We start from the raw sequence: 15,337 nt of genomic DNA on the forward strand, positions 1-15,337 counted from the left end.
AGGAATTTGAAACATATCCTAGTTAATATTCATATAAATGCCATGAGAAAACTTTTATTACAAATTCCCTCTACACAGATGAGACTACGTAAGCTGTCCAAGGTCACACAATAAGTAAGTGGCAGAATTAAAATTCAAACTAGAACCATTGGACTTCAAGGGCCATACTCCGTATTCTCTGCCCACCTGCAAACTGAAAATGCCAAAGGAGGCTGGAGAGAGGGGGACTGGCAATTCCTGGGACAGTTGGGGCATGCTCCTGAAAGAGCAGGGATTCAGATTCTGTACTGAAGGACTAAAAGGACTCAGAGGGGACAAAAGTCATTCTAGGTCAAAAAAAAAAGGAAAAAGGAGGTGGGGCAGTTCTTTTCCACAAGAGACTTACACTATGGTACTACAAACAAAAGAGGACAATAGTGGAATCACAGGACTGGCACTAGGATGAAACCTTAGATGCATCCGGTCCAACCACTTGTTTTATAGAGCAAGAAACTAAGCTGGGTGAGTGACCTGTGAACAGTTCTGAAAGCAGTAGACTGTGCCTATGTTGACCTTTCTGTTCTAAACTAGGTGCATTCTTACTCTTACTCATTTAATTCCTCTTCAGATATCTAGAAGTAACATGTTCATTTCAGCCAGAGAAATTAGGCCAAATGAGGGAAACATTAACAGTATCCCATCACGATCCATAAACTGTGTTAAACAGTTTTACATTTAACAGGTTCAGAGTTACACTCGGTGGTTTGTATATCCAAACAGAGTTGGAACCAAAGTGAACTGCTTCTGCTTCCATTTTTGTTTCCAAGTTTGTTTGCAGTTCATTTGTTCATTCATTCATTCAGCCAGCAATTATGAGGATCTCATAGGTAACTGTTACAGTTCTAAATTACCAGGATTCTGCCAACAAATGTGCTTAATAAAATGATCCTTCATCCCTTTTCCACAAAGGTTGAAGAAACACACCCACTGTGTTAAAAACAAAAACGGGGTGGCCTGGATGGGGTAGCTCTGTTGGTTAAGCATTGTCCTGATATGCCAAGGTTGTGGGTTCGATCTCCAGTCAGGGCACATATAAGAAGCAATCAATGAATGCATAATTAAGTAGAACAACAAATCAATGTTTTTTTCCTCTCTCTCTCAAATCAATTTTTAAAAAAACAGGGCAACTAAAGACACGAACTACATGCTCTGACCAAAGCTCTCAGTGAGAACACATGCATTCACCCCTGCTGCCCCTAATTCCTCACTAACACAAGAAGGAGACTTTCCAGGCATAAACCCACAGTTTCAAAGAGCAGAAAAGGAGACAACATTATCAGAATTTTGAAACTGGAGGGTTGAAGGACAAGTGTTAATTAACTAAGAAATCTAAGGAAGCAAGAAATTAGTGTCCCAGAACCCCCAGAAGGCTTGGTGGCAGCAGCAGCAGGAGAGGCTACCAGTCAGCCGGATTCATGTTTGCTTTAGAAAGTCTCCCATCACTCCCTCCCTCAGGCAGGTGACTATACCAACTCCACCCCAAGGGTTTATTCTTTGGAGATGGTAAAGCATTGTCTACAGGCTGAGGAAACAGTACAGGGATATGCAGGGCATCACACTGAAAACAAGGGTCAAGTTCAGATACAGGAGGCCCAGATCCCTGCCCTTCCCCCATTATGTTCCTGGGCACAGAGGTCAGCCTCAGACCATTGAGGTAGATTGGAAGATTATTCTCCAGGAAGTCTGAATAGCTCAAGAGAAAACACCTAAGATACTAACTTACTAGGTTCCTAAAAGAAACAGGCCACCCAAGTCACCTATGTGAGGCCTAGAGCCCATAAGTGCTGAACACACATGCACACACCCAGGTTAATATCCTACACAAATGCAAGCAGATCACCAAGAACCACTACACTTCTGGAGAAAGCCGGTCATAGAAAAGACAGAGGGAAAGCATACTTTGTAGGAAACGATAAGGAAGAACCCTCCCTCCCAAAAATAAAGCCATTATTAATGGCCCCAGAGAAATAAAAGGTGATATTGCATCCATGCAACCAAAACAGAATGCTATTTTTGTAGAGGTATATTTAGAAAACATAAGAATGCTTAGAAATTTAAAATATGCTAACTAAAATGAAAACCTCAACAGAAGGGGAATGGGGGAGAAAGATAATAAAATTATAGGACCATTCAAAAGATTCAATATTCAAATTCTAGGAGTTCCAGAGGGAAGAGACAGAAAACAGCAGAAGCAAGTCATCAATGAAGTAATTCAAGAAAAGCTTCCAGAACTAAAAAATGTGTGCTTCAAGACTGAAAGATTCCAGAGTGCATCGGATGAAAGTACACCCACACTAAGGCATGTCATCTGTGAAATTTCAGAACACCAGAGAGGAGACTTTGACATAGGACACTAGAAACTCCAGAGAGAAAAACTGTGTTAACTACAAAAAATTAAAATCAAAATGACATTAGGCTTCTGAACAGTAACTCTGGAATTTAAAACAAAATTAAGCACTGCTTTGCACACACAAAAAAAATATCCCTAGCTTAGAATCCTACAGCAAGCCAAAATATCAATAGTGTGAGTGAAGAATGAATACGTTTTCAGATACGCAAGGCCAACAACATTTAGACAGTGCCTCCTCTGTGACACGACACTCTACCTCTGGTGCCTGTGCCCCACAGTGCTGCGAGTGCCAGTTACAAACTGTAGGACTCCTCTCAATAGCTTCAGCTCAGGTGCTACGGGGTTATGTAAGAAAGTCACCCAGCCCAGCAAGGGAGAGCAAGGCACACTTAGTGGAGGGAAGTGACATCTAAACTGAATCCTCAAGGATAATGAAAGTATACAGCACAGCAAAGCAGGAAATGTGCAAAGGCTTGGGGACCCATCACAATCCATCAATCTGCTGACCCAGACAAGAATCCTAGCCGACAAGTGAAATGCAAGCCAGGAACAAAAGAATCCATGCCCAAGTGGCACCACTGATATTTCCAGGTATTTTGGGTTGGATTTAAACATTTTTTCCAGGACAAGGTAATACACAAATCAATAAAATACCACCAATCTGGCATAAAGAATGAGGACGAGGAAGCAGAAGGGTAGCTCTGGATGAGATCTAAGGGCCCCTACAGCAATCTGGCAGCCCCACAGGGCACAGGCACCACAAAGCCAAGTGCCTTAAACAAAAAAGGGAAACCAGATCTAACAACAAGCATGCAGAGGTCCCAGATAAAGATCATCTGGGAGGAGGCTGAGCTGGGGCAGGGGAATTCTCTGAACTTTGGCCTTCTCTCCTCCCCCGCCTGTGAAAGCCAGAATTTTAAGCTCAGAAAGATTCCAAGCTGCAACCAGGAATGAAGGCTCCATCAGCCAAATGGCTGGGAATACAGTCCAGGTCTCCAGGCCACCTCCCATCTCCTACAGTCCTGCCTGGCTATCTACTTCAGATACCCATGCAGATTTTCACTTGCTGGATTTCAAGGTAAGAAGAAACAGCCAAGGATGAGTAACAGTCTGGCCCCTCCACCACTCTAACTCAAATTTATGGAGGCAGCATTCTAGATAGCACCTCCCACCCCTTGGCACCTCCTGTCCCAACCCCTGGAAGAAGGCAGCTGGCAGCTCAAGTCTAATTGGAGTCCTATAGCCCAGTGACGATCTCTGCATTCTGCAGTGGTGGCTTCTGCAGCAGCATTGAGGTTTCTGAAATAGAAACAAAGTCAGGGTCTCTTTGCTTGGCTTCTGAGGCTGGTAACCCACTAGGATCTGACCTTAGGGGTAGACAGTGAGTAACCACTGGGATCTGAACAGCCAAAAAGGGGACTTTCCTCCCCAAAATGGTCCATTTACATGCCACTGAACAATGCGCCTCCTCCCTGGGGCCATGCTAAGGTCTGGCTCTGCTGATGGTATATGTTCAAGGTCAGGGGAGTGTACTACTCAGCTCCAGCTCCCAGAACCAGGGCCCAAGTTGATGTGATACAGCCAGGGAGCCCAGCCAGAGGTACTGCTTCTCTCTTTTTAAGAATTTCCCCCTTCCCACCTCTAGGTTCCTTCTTTGATGTTTTACAGACATTTCACATTTCACGGATACAACACCTCCCAGTCTCAGACTCTCAGAACTTGAATCTGTGTGTTGTCAGTCTCTCTAAGGTCTCCCCCTTCTTGATGATGCAAGAAGGTGGGGAAGCCTAAAGGCTGGTGCTGTGGGGGCTGCACTGCTGTGGCAAACTCTCATGCCAAGTCAGCTCCCAGCTGGGAATGCCTATCTCTGCCATGTCACCCTAGACACCACACTGAGGGTGTGAGAGGATATGTGCATGAATGAACTGGGTGAACACGTGAGCAAGCACGCAGTGTGTGAGAACATGGGTGTGAAGAGCATGTGAGTAAGCCCACGTGCAAGAGTGAGTGTGGATGCTATGGGTGAATGTACATGTGTGAGGGGGAGGGTAGAGGCAAGTGAGTGTGTATGTGAGCAAGCATGTGTGACAACAGGAGTATGAACAAGCATGTAAATATGTATACAAGAGTGAGTGTGCATTGTATGTGCATGTGTAGGGATAAAGGTGCAGGTGAGTCTGTATCTGCACAAGCATGTGTAAGAACATGAGAGAGTACCTAAACAAGAAATATGTATGCATGTATGGAAATGTACAAAGACCAGGCCCTGGGCCACCAGGGCCATGTTAGCAACTTGAGACAGCACCATAGTAAGGGCAGAGTACCATAAACACCTCCTCTCCCACATCCAGACATCACAGAGTGTGATAAACAAATCTGGAAGCCCAAATGTCCCACCTCAGTCACCTCTTCCTTCCTTGCCCACTCAGGGGGAGCTGCCACCAGGCTGGGGCCTCTAGGTTCCCTCCCTCACTCTAGCCCAGCCTCACTTTCTGACCCTAATTTTCCACCCTGCAGCAGAGTTTTTAAGAACAAGGGAAAATCCTCCTTACTTTCTTGGGGAATGATAAATATAAGGATTATGGAAGTGACATTCTGAAAGTGATCTGAGCTACTTGGAAGAAAGGGGTAGATAAAATACAGAGCATTTTAGCCCAGACTTCACTCAGAAAGAATGGAAAGTTCTGTCTCTAGGGAGAAGACCATCTGCAGTGGTCTCCAGCTGCCTGCCTTGGAGCGCTGGGCTGCAGTCAAAAGAACAAAGTCCAGGTCTCTAAGTAACAGGGCTCGTCTAATATGCCAAACACAAAGACATGGGATTCTTGCAGGCCCAGAGAGACTGCTGTCTGGAGAGAGGGCACAAATTTCACTCCCCAAGCAGCCTTTCCCCATCTGGAAGCAATCTACTCCTCCCTCTACCATACCAGAGAGTTAAAGGAGAAAGCCTGCTCCTCGGCCCTCTGCCGGATGGCCAACTGAACATCTAAGAGCAGCCAAAGAACAGGAACAGGGTCAGCCTGACTGTCACACCCAGATGTTCAATGTCACCTAAACAACATTCCCTTTGCCCCTGAAAACTGGGCAAGAACCAAGAGCACAAACTTTGGGATCAGAGTGACCTAAGCTGAGGGTCAGCTCTACCAGCCTAGTCTCTGCTTCCTCCTGAGAAAAATGGAGATAAAGCTGTCTGGGGGACTGACCAAGACAAGACTAGGTTTGCACTGCACCTGGCACACAATAAGCACCTGATAGGTAACAGTTATTATTGCTTCTAACTACTGTCAGGTGATCCTCCACACCAGGGCCACAGCAATCCTTTTGAAATGTAAGGCAGGTCTGCCTCTCCTTGGTCAAATTCCTCCACTGGCTCCCACCTCTCCCACCATAAAAGCCTAAGTCCTGCCCTGGTCGGTACAGCTCAGTGGATTGAGTGCTGGCCTGGGAACCAAATAGTCGCTGGTTTGATTCCCAGTCAGGGCACACGCCTTGATTGCAATAAGGGGTGCTCAAGAAGCAACCACACATTGATATTTCTCTCCCTCTCTTTCTTCCTCCTTTCCCCTCTCTAAAAATAAATAAGTAAAATCTTAAAAAATAATAATAATAAAACCCAAAGCCCTCAAAATGGCCTTCAAAGCCCTATATGATCCAAATCCCATGACCTTCCCCTTGCTCACTTCACTCCTGCTACACTGGGCTTGAGCAAGTCTACACACTCCTACCTCAGAGCCTTTGCACATCCTGTTCCCTCTGGCCTGGGTGCACCTCCTGCACATATCCACAGGACACGCTCCACCTCTTCTTCCATCTCCATTGAAATAACACCTCCTCAGTAAGGCTTCCCTAAATACCCTGTTTAAGCTGTAACTTTGACCCCTAGCCCATCCTCCCACCCTCTGCCCTATTTCACTTTTCTCTATTGCACCTGTCACCATCTAATACACTACAGATTTTAATTATTTATTGTCTGTCTTCCCCACCCAAATATAAACTCTGGAAGGCATGAATTTTTCTTCACTTCTGCATCCCCAGACCCTGAACAGCACCTGGCCCAGAGGAGCCCCTAAAATACTTATGGAATGCATGGGTCTCATGACACTTAGGGTGAACCAAGCTGAGGCAAATGCAAGTACTAAGACCCACTCGCTGTCAGTCCTCTGTGACTCAGTGGCTGCCTCTGGAAAAAAGTCCTCATTCCAGCTACTTCTTAAGGTCATTGCAATGTCAGGAGAAAAGGACAGTACGCTAATGCCAAGGAGTATGCTTTGGTGTTTTCATAATGGGGAGCCCTACAGAAATGAAAGACCCCAAATCTACTTCTCCAGCATCATCCCCAGGCCAGCTCTCAGTCCCAGGGTGGGGGGCCTGAGTGCACAGTGAAGGATCTACACAGACACGGTTCCTGCCTGGAGGAGATAGCTCAGTCAGGTTAGAGGTATTCCAATGGGTGGGCACAGCCAGTGCTATTCCCTGCTGAATGAATCCCTGCTGCCAGGGACCTAAATGCACACACTAGGTACTCAATCAATGTCTCGCAAAAGCATGAATGAGCAAATCCCATACTGACAACCACACAGAAAACAGAAAGATCACCAATGTAAAAATCCTGAATAAAATATTAGTTGATCTAAAACAGCTTGCAGACCACAGCTACCACAGAGAAGACTGACAAAATATATATTTTCATTATCTTCACATCAAGGGCAAATATATTATTCTAAGGCAGATGCTAAAGCATCAGTGAAGAAAGCCCCAGGGATGAGAGAACAACTTCAGGAAACCTCTTTTCAGTGAATGCATTTCAAGAATTAGGCCAAAATACTGCAGATCATGACAGAATGCACTCTGTCAACATTAGCTGTAATTATATCATTGCTTTTATTATTGTGTTGGCCTCCCTCCAATGGAATAAGCAGGAAAGTAGGAGACAAAGCACTTAGTTTTCCAATCTAACAGTAAGTGGCCTGGGCACTTTGCTCCCCTGATGAAACTCATCTTCCTCACCTGTAAAATAGAAGGGAGCAGGGTGAGTGGTACACAGTCTTGGCCATATGGATGCTGGCATCCTTTCTCCAGGATGCTTCCACTCAGCCCTCAAATGTCCACTGCATGCCTCCCTTGTGCCAGAGGCCATCTCGACACGGAGCAAAGTGCATATGGAGAGTGATGCCCCTTCTTTCCAGGAGCACCCTTTCCAGAGGGGAGTTGACTTTGTGGGTCAAATGCAGTCAGGCTCCAGCCCTCCAGGTACGTGAGTTTCCAAATAACATTCCCTTTCCTCCTATGGGAGAAAGGACTATCTTTTGCCGAGGGTTCTGAGCTTTTGCTGAGGATAAAGCTAAATTGTCAGTGTTTAGGACAGTGAACACTGCTCTGGGAAGTCAGGAGCCTTGGACACTAAAGGATATCCTGTAAATGAGCCCTTCCTCCAGCTCCTCAGTGAAGTTTTATTCTTCCCATTTTACAGAGGAAGAAACTGAGGTTTCGCCCACATCAAACTTGTGAACAAGGCTAAGAGGACCAGAGAACCACGGGTCCCCAAGAGCTCTTCCACATTCAAGACCATGCCTGGCTCAGCAGGCCGAAGGATAAGCAGCAGAGCAGGACAGAGGTTCTCACCAGGACAGAGGCTCTGGGGAACATGGCTGCTCGGGAGTTGGAGGCCCCTGGGGTAAATGAAACCAGGGCACTCAACTGCCAGAAGCTCTGTCATCTCAGACTTGCTTTCTACAAAGACCTCACACCAGGACCCAACCAGCTGCCGCAAAATAATGAGGTGGCCAAGGAAGCACCTCAGATTTCTGTAGCAGACAGTTACCTGACAAAAGCTCCTTCCACCACAAGATCGGGGAATAACTCAGGGAAGTAGAAGAAAGGCTGATGGCTCATAACGCCTTCTGAGTCAGTCCCCTCCACTCTCCCCTAGCGGCAGAGCTGAATGTATACCCCCCACTTCCAGAAGTGGAATCTTATTTGAAGCTCTCTGGAAGCCCGTTTAAAAATGGGGAAAAGAGGTGGTTGAAGATTCTCTCAAGGAATCTGCTAGGACCACTACTGAATATGTCTCCAAAATGTACGACGTACTGTCCTAGACCCAGTGGAGTGATAGCTCCTTAGGAGATTCCAGTACAGGGAAAGGAGAGGCCCAACACAGAAAGAGACATGAGACCCTGAGACAAAAAGCCAATGAACAAGTCAAGAGTGGCAGTGTCTATTCAGAGCTATATTCGTGAGCACTGAGAATGGCTGCAACAAGGCTGCCTGACTTTGCTGTGGAGGTAGGCAGGAGGCGATCAACGGGCTAACCAGAGTCATCCACTATCTCAAAGGCATCATGCATCCTGACACAGGAGACCATGGGACAAGGTGCTGACATAAGAGGCCAGCCCAAATCAATGGGATGTCAGTCAGGCTGAAGTCAAAATGATAGAGACAAACAGACATGGGGCAGCTAGCCTGCAAGGCCTGAGAAGAAATCCACTTTAAGCAAGGATGAAGGGGTGTAAGAAATTGCACAAAACCATAGTTAGGAGTACACTCCAGGTGCATTTTCTGAATGCGTGTGTGCATGTGTAGGTTAGGGATGCAGAACTGCAGAGCGGGGATGGATGAATCATGGACTCAAGGGAGGAGCAAAATTTAGAATCATTAAGGAGAAGGGCTAAAGGTATCTTAGAGGTTTTTTAAATTTATTTTATTGATTAAGCAATTACAGTTGTCCCATTTTTTTCTCCCTTTATTCCCCTACACCCTGCACCTCCCTTCTTACCCATAAGCCCTCCCTCCCTTAGTTCATGTGTTTGGGTTCTACATATGTAAGTTCTTTGGCTTATCCATTACCTATACTATTCTTAACCTCCCATTGTCTATTTTGTACTTACCGTTTATACTTCTTATTCCCCCTACCTTTTCCCCCATTCTGCCCCACTCAACCTCCACACTGATAACCCTCCATGTGATCTCCATTTCTGTGATTCTGTTCCTGTTCTACTTGTTTGCTTAGTTTGTTTGGGGTTTTTTTAGGTTATGTTGTTGCTAGCTGTGATTTTGTTGTCATTTTACTATTCATAGTTTTGATCTTCTTTTTCTTAGACAAATTCCTTTAACATTTCATATAATAAGGGCTTGGTAATGATGCACTCCTTTAACTTGACCTTATCTGGGAAGTACTTTATCTGCCCATCCATTCTAAATGATAGCTTTGCTAGATAAAGTCATCTTGGATGTGCCTTTCATGACTTTAAATTCTTCCCAGCCCCTTCTTGCCTGCAAGGTTTCTTAGGGGAACTCCTTTGTAAGTAACTGTCTCCTTTTCTCTTGCTGCTTTTAGGATTCTCTCCTTCTCTACTTCCAGCCAAGATGGAGGCATAGGTGGAAACACTGTGCCTTCTTGCACAACCAAGTTTAAAGACAACAAAGTTTTAGTAACAAAAACGCAACCAAAACAGACAGAAAATTGAACTGTATGGAAGTCGGACAACAACAAACCATTCAGCCAGACTGGTAAGAGGGGCTGAGTCGGCGGCTGGTGGAGAGGGGTCACTCTGGAAAGAGTGGCAAGACCAACCCAGGTGCCCGGGCAGCGATTGGCAGTTGGCAGATCCCAGGCATGGGGTGGCAACGGGCAGACCCAGTGAGGACGCAAGGTGGCTCGCTGGGTGATCCCAATCACACATTCTCGCGCAGATAAACCAGGCAAAAAAACATGCAGTGAGACAGACTGAGCAAACGAGGGCCCCAGCACCAGAAATTAAAGCCTAAAACCACCAATTGGAAAAACTTTCTAGGGTCAAGGTACCAAGAGAGGCTTCCAGGATCACAGAGAGTTCGCTGGAGAGACCCACAGGGTCCTGGAGACTGCACAGGCCCACACACCCAGAAGCCAGCACCAGAAGGGCCCAATTTACTTGCGTGAAACAGCAGAGGGGACTGGAATTCAAGAAAGAGTGTGGAACAAGCGCCACTGCCCCTCTCTGACCACGTCCCCACACACAAAGTCAAAACCCAGCAACTTGGTCACCCCAACCTAAGGCTCTGCCCCTCATACTTAACAGATACAAAGAGACCAAAACATTATAGCTCAAGACGAAGAACAGCTCAAAGCCCCAGAGCCAATACTTCCAAGTGACCAAGAGATAGCCTACCTATCAGATGCACAGTTCAAAACACTGGTGATCAGGATTCTCACAGAACTGGTTGATTTTAGCCACAAATTAGAGGAACAAATGAGGGCTAAACTGAGTGAAATGAAGGGAAATGCACAGGAAACCAATAGTGATGGAAAGGAAACTGGGACTCAAATCAAGGGAGTGGACCAGAAGAAAGCAAATAATGGCCAAACAGAAAAATATGAAGAAACAAGAATTCAAAAACATGAGGAGAGGCTTAGGAACCTCCAGGACATCTTTAAACACTCCAACATCTGAATTATAGGGGTACCAGAAGGGGAACAAGAACAACCACAAGTGAAACACTTATTTGAACAAATAATAAAGGAGAACGTCCCCAACCTGGCAAAGGAAATAGACTTCCAGGAAATCCAGGAAGCTCAGAGAGTACCAAAGAACTTGGACCCAAGAAGGAACACACCAAGGCACATCATAATTACATTAGACAAGATTAAAATGAAGGAGAGAATCCTAGAAGCAGCAAGAGCTAAGGGGACAGTCACCTACAAAGGAGTCCCCATCAGACTGTCAGCGGATTTCTCAAAAGAGACCTTACAGGTAAGAAGGGGCTGCAAAGAAGTATTCCAGGTCATGAAATCCAAAGACCTACATCCAAGATTGCTCTATCCAGCAAAGCTTTCATTTAGAATGGAAGGGCCAATAAAGCGCTTCTCAGATAAGGTCAAGTTCAAGAAGTTCATCATCACCAAGCCCTTATTATATGAAATGTTAAAGGGACTTATCTAAGAAAAGAAGATAAAAAATATGAACAGTGGAAGGACAGCCAACTCACAGTTATTAACAACCACACCTAAAACAAAAGCAAACTAAGAGGACAGCTAGATCAGGAGTGGAACCATAAAAATGCAGACCACATGGAGAGTTAGCAATAAGGGGGTGGGAGGAGAAGGGGGGAAGAAGGTACAGAGAACAAGTAGCATAGATGACAAGTAAAAAATAGACAGGGAGAAGGGCAAGAATAGTATGGGAAATATAGAATCTAAAGAACTTATGGCACATGGACATAAAGTAAAGGGGGGAATGGTGGGTGAGGGGGAGTGCAGAGGAGGGGAATGAAGAGGGGGAAATGGGACAACTGCAATGGCATAATTAATAAAAATTTTTTTCTATTTATTTTTTTAATTTAATTTTATTTTTTATTGATTATGCCATTACAGTAGTTCTATTCCCCCCTTCATTCCCCTCCACCCTACCCACCCCATCCCCACCATTACCCCTCTTTAGTTTATGACCATGTGTCTCAAGTTCTTTAGATTCTATATTTCCCATACTATTCTTGCCGCCCCCATCTATTTTCTATCTACCATCTATGCTACTTATTTTCTGTACCTTCTCCCCCCTCTCCTTATCCCACTCCCCTGTTGCTAACCCTCCTTGAGATCCTCATTTCTGTGTTTCCACTCCTGATCTAGCTGTCCTTTATTTTGCTTTTGTTTTAGGTGTGGTTGTTAATAACTGTGAGTTGGCTGTCCTTTCACTGTTCATGTTTTTTTAACTTCTTTTTCTTAGATAAGTCCCTTTAACATTTCATATAATAAGGGCTTGATGATGATGAACTCCTTGAATTTGATCTTATCTGAGAAGCACTTTATCTGTCCTTCCATTCTAAATAAAGTTTTGCTGGATAGAGCAATCTTGGTTGTAGGTCTTTGGATTTCATGACTTGGAATACCTCTTTCCAGCCCCTTCTTGCCTGTAAGGTCTCTTTTGAGAAATGTGCTGACAGTCTGATGGGGACTCCTTTGTAGGTGACTGTCCCCTTATCTCTTACTGCTTCTAGGATTCTCTCCTTCATTTGAATCTTGGCTAATGTAATGATGATGTGCCTTGGTGTGTTCTTCCTTGGGTCCAACTTCTTTGGGACTCTCTGAGCTTCCTGGATTTCCTGGAAGTCCATTTCCTTTGCCAGATTGGGGAAATTCTCCTTTATTATTTGTTCAAATAAGTTTTCCACTGGTGGCGGTTCCTTTCCCCCTTCTGGTACCCCTAGAATTCGGATGTTGGAGTGTTTAAACATGTCCTGGAGGTTCCTAAGACTCTCCTCATTTTTTTGAATTCTTGTTTCTTCATCCTTTTCTGTTTGGCCATTATTTGCTTTCTTCTGGTCCACTCCATTGATTTGAGTCCCAGTTTCCTTTTCATCGCTATTGGTTTCCTGTGCAATTCCATTCATTTCAATTAGTTTCGCCTTCATATGTTTCTCTAATTTGTGGCTACAATCAACCAGTTCTGTGAGGATCCTGATCACCAGTGTTTTAAACTGTGCGTCTGAGAGTTTTGCTATTTCTTCATCACTTAGATTTATAGGCTCTGGGGCTTTGAGATCTTCTTGAGCCATTTTTGGTCTGTTTGTGCCCGTTAAGTATGAGGAGCGGAGCCTTGCACTCCCAGGTCGCTGGGTTGTGACGCTATATGTGGGGGCATGGTCAGAGCGGGGGAAATGGCAACCCCCTCTGCTGTTTCGAGCTTCTGGGTGAGGAGCAGAGGCTTAGGTGCTTCACCAGGGCAGGGCCACTCAGGTCGCTAGGTTATGATGCTGTATGTGGAGGCGAGGTCAGAGCAGGGAAATGGCGGTACCCTCTGCTGCCACCCTCTGCTGCCACTCGCCACTGGGGACTGCTGGGTCCCGTCCAACCACCCACTCCCTCGCTGGTCTATCTGCGTAGGAATGCGCGACCACAGTCAAATCTCGGCCCTGCTCGCTCTCTGGGTCGCTCATTGGTCCACCTGTTGCAATCCTGCACCTGGGTTCCGCGCACCTGAGTCCATCTGACGGAGTTTTCCTGTGCAACCCTGCTCCACCAGCTGCTGGTTTTGCCCCTCTTACCCGTCAGTCTGAAGAATTTGTTGGTATCAGACTTCTGAAAAGTTCAATTTTCTGTGTTCTGGCTGTTTTCTGTTGCTAATATTTAGTTGACACTAAACTTGGTTGTGTGAGAAAGCAAGGTGTCTCCACCTATGCCTCCATCTTGGCAGAAGTCCCTCTATTTATTTTTTTAATATATATTTTTACTTTATTTATTATGCCATTACATTTGTTCTATTCCCCCCTTCATTCCCCTCCACCCTGCACACCCTTCCCCCACCATTCCCCCCCCCTTTAGTTCATGAACACATGTGTCCAGTTCTTTAGATTCTATATTTTCCCTACTATTCTTACCCTTCCCCCTATCTATTTTCTATCTACAAATAACTGTTGCAGACCAGGTCCCCAGCTCAGGGTGTGCAAAAGGTAACCAATTGATATATCTCTCACACATTGATGTTTCTCCCCCTCTCTTTCTGCCTCCCTTCCCCTCTCTCTAAAATTAAATAAATGATTTTTTAAGATAAAACAACTAGGAAAGGAACATAGTGCTTTTGGGGTCTTGTAGGAGGCTGACTAGGGTTACCCCCAGTGAGACTTTCAAGAATGCAGGACTTCTGCCTACAGCCACAGGGACTGGATTTACTCACCCCTTTCAACAGCTAAAGCACTGGATGGAACACATGAAACAACTACTTCAGACAATGGACAAGAGTGAGCACTCAACTGTACTTCCCAAGAGAAAGGAAGAAAAGAGTCCCATGACTACCTGCTTACTGCCTAGAGGCAGCTCCCTCACAGCAGCACAGCAGGAAGAATCCAAATGGTCCCACCAAGTTGAAGATACAGAAATTCAAGTTCACAGAACTGGAATTCTTAGGGCACAATACTGGAGAAGAGAGGACTGCACAGAGAGAGTGCTCTGAGAACTGCAGAAGAATCCTCTTGAATCACTGGCTGATTTGCACAGGTATGGGGTGAAGCTCCACAAGACTGAGAAAAGAACCAATGGAAAGCAATAGGCCAAACAATTTGTGGAGCTCACACAGAGCCAGAAAAAAGTCACATTCCCACCTGCGAGAGTGGAGAGATCTGATAATACACAGGGCACTAGAGAGTCCTCAGAAAGATGACGCCTCAGTAATGAAGCTAATTAGCCCAGACTAAAGGCTGGATCTAGCCCTGGCTGGTGTGGCTCAGTAGACTGAGCACCAGCCTGTGGATGGGGAAAGAGAGGGAAAGAAACATGGATGTACAAAAGATACATTGATCTACCGCCTCTCACATGCCCCCAACTGGGGACCTGGCTTGCAACCCAGGCATGTGCCTGACTGGGAATTGGACCTGCCACCTTTCTGTAAGGGCGCATGCCTGGATTGCAAGCCAGGTCCCCAGTTGGGATCCTGCAAGAGGCAAATGATTGATGTCTCTCTCTCATATTGATGTTTCTCTCCCTCTCTTTTTTCCTCCTTTCCCCTCTCTCTAAAAGTATAAAAATAAAATCTTTAAAAATAAATAAATAAGGGCTGGCTCTAACAAAACTTAAAAATAAGCCTTGGATGCATTAAACTGATCCTAAGCAATTTAAATGCATGCCAGAATAAAGTCCAACACTATTTAGAGAATAAAACAAAATCTAGCAACATTAAATTCACAATGTCTACCATCCAATAGAAAATTAGCAGGCATTTAGCCCTGATGGTGTGGTTCACTGGATTGATTGTCAGCCTGCAAACGAAGAGGTTGCAGGTTCGATTCCCAGTCAGGTCACATGCCTGGGTTGCAAGCCAGGTCCCCAGTAGGAGTTGTGTGAGAGGCAACCATACATTGGTGTTTCTCTCCCTCTCTTTCTTTCTCCCTTACCCTCTAAAAATAAATAAGTAAAATCTTTTTTTTTAAGTTGGTAGGCATTTAAAGAAGCAGAAGAATATGACCCATAACCAGGAGGAAAAT

The 15,337-nt window shown here is 45.3% G+C and overlaps 1 protein-coding gene across 5 annotated transcripts in view; it reads right to left on the reverse strand.

Moving 5' to 3' along the window:
• Positions 1 to 15,337, reverse strand: part of TSPAN9 (tetraspanin 9) — a 215,447-nt gene that overhangs the window by 183,716 nt on the left and 16,394 nt on the right. The window lies entirely within an intron of this gene.

This window comes from Artibeus jamaicensis, unplaced genomic scaffold (assembly GCF_021234435.1).
Source record: "Artibeus jamaicensis isolate MK-2021 breed Jamaican fruit bat unplaced genomic scaffold, CSHL_Jam_final contig_1028, whole genome shotgun sequence".
In the NCBI taxonomy this organism is placed as follows: domain Eukaryota; kingdom Metazoa; phylum Chordata; class Mammalia; order Chiroptera; family Phyllostomidae; genus Artibeus; species Artibeus jamaicensis.